The sequence below is a fragment of the Mustela nigripes genome, unplaced genomic scaffold (assembly GCF_022355385.1).
Source record: "Mustela nigripes isolate SB6536 unplaced genomic scaffold, MUSNIG.SB6536 HiC_scaffold_148, whole genome shotgun sequence".
NCBI classification, from domain to species: domain Eukaryota; kingdom Metazoa; phylum Chordata; class Mammalia; order Carnivora; family Mustelidae; genus Mustela; species Mustela nigripes.
Genome location: NW_026739562.1, coordinates 10,817,017 through 10,824,153, shown reverse-complemented (window position 1 = coordinate 10,824,153; position 7,137 = coordinate 10,817,017). Strand labels below are relative to the sequence as shown.

At 37.6% G+C, this 7,137-nt stretch overlaps 1 pseudogene; it reads right to left on the bottom strand.

The window, feature by feature from the left end:
* Positions 1–4,837: 4,837 nt before the first annotated feature.
* LOC132008507 (POU domain, class 5, transcription factor 1-like) lies at positions 4,838–5,707 on the bottom strand (annotated as a pseudogene).
* Between the last annotated feature and the right edge of the window lie 1,430 nt (positions 5,708–7,137).

The window sequence follows — 7,137 nt, the reverse complement described above, 5'->3', positions numbered from 1 at the left end:
CATATGGAAAAGAGCAGCAATCAAACAAAACATGTAAAACTCAATAATAATTCATAAAACATGAACACAAATAATTTTAAACATGAGAATCAAATTCAATTATATTTACTGAATTTCAATTACAGTAAACAAATGAAATACAATGTTTTTAATAATCTGAATCTCGAGGTACCTGGGTGGCTCAGTGGGTTAAAGCCTCTGTCTTCAGCTCAGGTCATGATCCCAGGGTCCTGGGATCAACCGCACATTGAGCTCTCTGCTAGGCAAGGATCCTGCTTCCCTTCCACTCTCTCTACCTCTCTCTCTGCCTACTTGTGATCTCTCTATCTATCTATCAAATAAATAAAATCTTTAAAAAACCCAGAATTACAAATATTATAAATATTCATCAAGAACTTCTTGTTGAGAATGTGTACAAACTCTAAACTGAGGGAAGTAACATGGGTTGGTACAAGCTTATGGATGGCACTTGGGCAATAACTATGAACATCAAAAATTTTAAATACATCTACCAACTGATCAAACAATTGCACTGCTAAAAACTCATATTAGAAAATCTCTAAAACTTCACTGCAAAGCTATTTACCGTAGAAAAAGACTCAGGAAAACAGGACAAGTACTGGAAACACTAAATAGCTATATATATATATTTTTTTTATTTAAATCTTTGCATTTTTCCTCTTTCTTTTTTTTTTCTTTTTTTTCTTATTTCTTTTCAGCGTAACAGTATTCAATGTTTTTTGCACCACACCCAGTGCTCCATGCAATATGTGCTCTCCCTAATACCCACCACCTGGTTCCCCCAACCTCCCACCCCTGCCCCTTCAAAACCCTCAGGTTGTATTTTAAAGATCATAGTCTCTCATTGTTCACCTCCCCTTCCAATTTCCATCAACTCCCTTCTCCTCTCCATCTCCCCATGTCCTCCCTGTTATTTCTTATGCTCCACAAATAAGTGAAACTATATGATAATTGACTGTCTCTGCTTGACTTATTTCACTCAGCATAATCTCTTCCAGTCCCGTCCATGTTGCCAAAAAAGTTGGGTATTCATCCTTTCTGATGGAGGCATAATACTCATAGTATATATGGACCACATCTTCCTTATCCATTTGTCCATTGAAGGGCATCTTGGTTCTTTCCACAGTTTGGCAACTGTGGCCATTGCTCCTATAAACATTGGGGTACAGATGGCCCTTCTTTCACTACATCTGTATATTTAGGGTAAATACCCAGTAGTGCAATGGCAGGGTCATAGGGAAGTTCTATTTTTAATTTCTTGAGGAATCTCCACACTGTTCTCCAAAGAGGCTGCACCAACTTGCATTCCCACAAGCAGTGGAAGAGGGTTCCCTATTTCCACATCCTCTCCAACACATGTAGTTTCCTGTCTTGCTAATTTTGGCCATTCTAAGTGGTGTAAGGTGGTATCTCAATGTGGTTTTCATTTGAATCTCCCTGATGACTAGTGATGATGAACATTTTTTCATGTGTCTGATAGCCATTTGGATGTCTTCATTGGAGAAGTGTCTGTTCATATCTTCTTCCCATTTTTTGACATGATTATCTGTTTTGTGTGTGTTGAGTTTGTGAAGTTCTTTATAGATCCTGGATATCAACCTTTTGTTTGTAGTGTCATTTGCAAATATCTTCTCCCATTCCGTGGGTTGCCTCTTTGTTTTCTTGACTCTTTCCATTGCTGTGCAGAAGCTTTTGATCTTGATAAAGTCCCAAAAGTTCATTTTAGCTTTTGTTTCCTTTGCCTTTGGAGATATATCTTAAAAGATGTTGCTGTGGCTGATATCAAAGAGGTTACTGCCTATGTTCTCCTCTAGGATTCTGATGGGTTCCTGTCTCATATTGAGGTCTTTTATCCATTTTGAGTTTATCTTTGTGTATGGTGTAAGAGAATGGTAGAGTTTCATTGTTCTACATATAGTTGTCTAATTTTTCTCAGCACCATTTACTGAAGACACTGTCTTTTTTCCACTGTATATTTTTTCCTGCTTTGTCAAAGATTATTTGAACATAGAGTTGAGGGTCCATATCTGAGCTCTCTACTCTGTTCCACTGGTCTATGTGTCTGTTTTTATGCCAGTACCATGCTGTCTTGGTGATCACAGCTTTGTAGTAAATCTTGAAATCAGATAATTTAATGCCCCAGTTTTATTTTTGTTTTTCAACATTTCCTTAGAAATTTAGGGTCTCTTCTGATTCCATAATACACTGAAGCATTTTAATCAGGAACGGATGCTGGAGTTTGTCAAATGCTTTTTCTTCATCATTTGAGAGGACTATGTGGTTCTTCTCTCTTCTCTTATTGATTTCTTCTATCACATTGATTGATTTGCAAATGTTGAACCATCCTGTAACCCAGGGATGAATCCCCCTGGTCATGGTGGATAATCTTTTTAATGTGCTGTTGGATCCTGTTTGCTAGTATCTGGTTGAGAATATTTGCATCCATATTCATCTGTGATATTGGTCTGAAATCCTCCTTTTTGGTGGGATTTTTGCCTGGTTTGGGGATCAGGGTAATGCTGGCTTCATAAAAATAGTCTGGAAGTTTTCTTTCTGCTTCAATTTTCTGAAGCAGCTTCAGGAGAATGGGTGTTATTTATTCTTTGAAAGTTTGGTAGAATTCCTCAGGGAATCTGTCAGGTCCTGGGCTCTTGTTTTTTGAGAGGTTTTTGATCACTGCTTCAATCTCATAACTAGATATCAGTCTATTCAGGTTGTCAATTTCTTCCTGGTTCAATTTTTTCAGTTATAGTTTTCCAGGAATGCATCCATTTCATCTAGGTTGCTTAACTTATTGGCATATAACTGTTGATAATAACTTCTGATGATTGTTTCTACTTCCTTGGTGTTAGTGGTGATCTCTCCCTTTTCATTCATAATTTCATTAATTTGGGCTTTCTTACAAGACAGTATTATTTTAAATAAATAATATTTGCATGGGATCTTCTTAAAAATAATACTGTCTTGTATCTAAACTATTTTAAACTTATTTTAAAATTATTTTATTTAAACTTACTTTAATTTGTCAATTTATTATTTCCCATTATGTTTTTTTTCTTTTCAGTGTTCCAGAATTTATTGTTTACACACCGCTCCTGGTGCTCCATGCAATACATGCCCTCCATTAATGTTAAACTTATTTATTTTATTTCAGCGTAAAACCATTTTTTATTTTAAACTTTTCTTTGAAATGTAAATATATAAGCATAGACATAAATTTGAATAAAAAATGAGGTATATACAAAATGTTTTACATATGAAAGCAATTTTATTGTGTACCAACTGGGACAGGAATAGAGATCAATGAAATAGAATTAAATCTTAGATGGGATCCTAGTGTATATGGAGCTTTAGATATAATAGGACTTCAAGTCAATGACAAAAAGAAAATTATGAAACTTTAAAAACACTGCAATTTTGAAAACCAACTAAAAAATCCATACCTCTTTAATGCCTATAAAAAAATAAATTCTAGATGGATCAAAAGTTTTAATGTAAGTTATATGAGCTCAACAAAGCTTTAAAATTAAGAGCTATAAAAGCAATTGAAGAATATTTTGGTATGAATGAAATGGGGAAAGTCTTTTTAAGGAAGATATATAAGCCAAAAATAATTTAATATTAAATTAATAAGGACATTACTCACATGCCAAAAGCATTCTATAATGTATACAAGTATTAAAACACATCACAAGTTCAATAACAGAAAAATATCAAATACTTATACAACAGTGGAGGAGATAATTTCTTCAGTAAAGGACAGTACTCACTAATAACAGTATAGAAAAGATCAACAATTACCCAAAATAGACAAAAAAAAAATAGATGATTCCTTAAACACATGAAAAGTTACCCAAACTCAATAATATGAGAAAGATTGCAATTTTTCTGGTTGCCTTATACCATGAATATGTATCTGTGAGTGGTTGTGGAGAATATGGACAGAAGTACTTTCACAGACTGAGCAGCAGGGTAGCTATTAGTACAATCTCAAGGACAACAATTTGGCAATAACTATGAAATTCAACATTTAGCTATCTGACCATTGACTCAAATACATTCCTAACAATTCCTCTCCTATCAACTCATACCTGCACATATTCACAAACACACAATTATAAATTTCTTCATTACAGAAAAAAGTAATAACATGAAGAGGAATGGAGATATTTATTTTAGTATATATTTAAGTGAGTACATGGAGTATAAGAAAAACAAAGAGATCTATATGGACTAGTATGGCATATCTTTAAGACATTGCAAAAGATTTCACTTTTATGTGGAATTTAATCAACACACTGAAACAAACAAAAAACAAAAACAGACTCATAAATACAGAGATAAATACCTGCTTCCAGGGGGAAGGGAGTGGAGGGATCAGGGAAGTAGGTGAAGGGGCTGAAAGGTACAATATCTGGCGAATAAAATAAATAACTCACAAGAATGAAAAGTACAGCCTAGCGGGAATAATCAATAATATTGTGGGGACTTTGGCTGGTCATGGATGGTAACAGATGGAAGCTACACTTTTCATGACCAGCATTCTGTAATGGACTTTTTGGTTTATTGTGTCCCAGGCTTCTTTAAGAACAAAGTGATGAGTGATTCAAGGATTAAAAAAAAAGGATCCTTGAACTTTGAATTGCCTCCAACTAATCCCCCCAAACTCCTAGCCCCTACATCTTTTGTGTTCCCAAATCCTTTCTCAGTGAATGAAGAACTTGATCCCAAAGCCCTGGGACAAACCCCAGGTACTGTTCCCTAGCTCTCCCCTCTCCTCTGTCCCCCACCCCTATTCCTGGGAAGGGCCAACACCTCAGTTTGAAAGCATGGGAGAGCCTAGAGTGGTGACAGACCCTGAGGGAAAGGCTCCACCCTCAGGGAAATGAATCAAGGAGTATAGGGTAGTGAAGTGTGAATCCCATAGGCAGGGGTACCTAGCTGGGCCCTGGTCCTGGAAGAAAGGATACTGGTACCCTTGAAAAAAGAGACCCAGCAGCCTCAAAATCCTCTCCTGGCCAGTAGTCCCTGCTGATGACCATTGCATAAGTCCAGTCAGACCACATTCTTCTCATGCCCCAGCTGCTGGGCAATGGGGCTGATCTGCACGTCGGTGAGTTTCAGGCACTACAGGAGCATGTTCTCCAGGTTACTTCACAGGGTTCTCCAGACTTGTTCACTTGCTCTTTCGGGCCTGCACAAGGATCCCTACTTTGTATATCTCCTGCAGATTTTCGTTGTTGTCAGCTTCCACTATCCACTTTTGTAGCAGGGGCCAAAGCTTACATGTGTTGTAGAAACTGAGGTACTGAGGCTCAAAGGGTCAGATAAGGTTATTTGGTGAAACACCTTCCCAAAAGAATCTTCAGGGTGAGCCACACGTGGGCCTGGGTATATCTTAGAGTGATCCTCTTCTGCCTCAGGGCTTGGCAAATCATTCCAGATCTTTCTGCAGAACTTTGATGTTCTGGGACTCTGCAGGGTTAATCTCCAGCTTTTCCTCTGCTCAAGAAAAGCATCCTTGGAGCTGGCTTTCCACTTCAGTTCCTAGCTTGCCCTCCCATTGAGAGGTCTTGAGGCTGCCTAGGAGCACTCGCTCCACCCTAACCTGATATCTACGGTATGCTGTCCCTCTGCAGAACTCATATGGCAGGGAGACATAGGGAAATCCCCCAAAATTCCACATCTGGCCACAGCTCTGATTCTATTCCTGACCCACCAGGAGGATAAAGGATGGTCAGCCAGGTGAGAGGCTTAACCCAGTAGTGCTCTAGGCCTCCCACCCATCCCTCACCCCCATCCCCTTGTGGATACAAGAATGCCAAGTCAGAGGCCAGGCTTCCTGCCATGAAAAACAGAGGGAGCCCAAGTCAAGGGGTCTGGAAAAATGAGGGCTCTCCAAGGAATTGCTCAAGACCTCTCTCCCTCCCTAATCCCACGGACTATCATGTGTACTTAACTGTTGAATCACGAAGATATAAACCTGAAACTAGTGTAATATTTTATGTCAACTATATTTCAATTAAAAATAAATCAATACTGGTGCCTGGGTGGCTCAGGGGGTTAAGCCTCTGCTTTCTGCTCAGGTCATGATCCCAGGGTCCTGGGATGGAGTCCTGCATCAGTCTCTTTGCTCAGCGGGGAGCCTGCTTCATCCTCTCTCTCTCTGCCTGCCTCTCTGACTGCTTGTGATCTCTGCCAAATAAATAAATAAAATCTTTTAATAAAAGTTCTATAGTAAGGCATTTGCATACACATAGAAGACTCACACATAGATATTTACTCTTGAATTTTGTACAGATTATTCCCTGAGGAGCTTAAAGATACAGATCAAGCAACTGCCTCTGGGTAAGAGAATTGGAAACAATGCTGAGAGTTAAACAGAATTTTATTCTATACTTTATCTCTTTCTGTAAGGTTTTCAATATTATTATTTTTATCTATTACACTTCAATTTTTCTTATGTAAGCTAAAAGTATTAGTCTAAATATGTTTATCTAAAGCAACCAAAAATTAATAAGGAAAAGTCTACATAGCATTATTACAAATAATATAACAAAAAGGATAAATTTAACTGATAGACTCTAACAAAATAATACTGTCTCAGAAAAAATGTTTTTAAAAAATTTTTAAATAACTAAAAATTAATGTAATCATAAAAAAAAATGTCCTCAGTGATTCATTACATAGCATGGATTCTTTGCTATAGAGGCATTACACATTTCTAAGTGAAGAGATTAACAAGGTATTATGGACCTTACATTCTAGCCACAAGGGAAACTCTTCATACTTTAATTATAATTTACTTAAATTCTTACAAATAAAGGAAGTCCGATCAAACTTAAGAGGACTTCTGAAGGGCGCCTGGGTGGCTCAGTGGGTTAAGCCTCTGCCTTCGGCTCAGGTCATGATCCCAGGGTCCTGGATCAAGGCCCCATCAGGCTCTCTTCTCAGTGGGGAGTCTGCTTCTCCCTCTCTCTGCCTGCCTCTCTGCCTACTTGTGATCTCTATTTCAAATAAATAAATAAAATATTTAAAAAAATAAAAGGAGGACTTCTGCAATCCAAAGATATGGACCCTAATGTCAAATACTTCTCTTCATGGTGAATGATACAT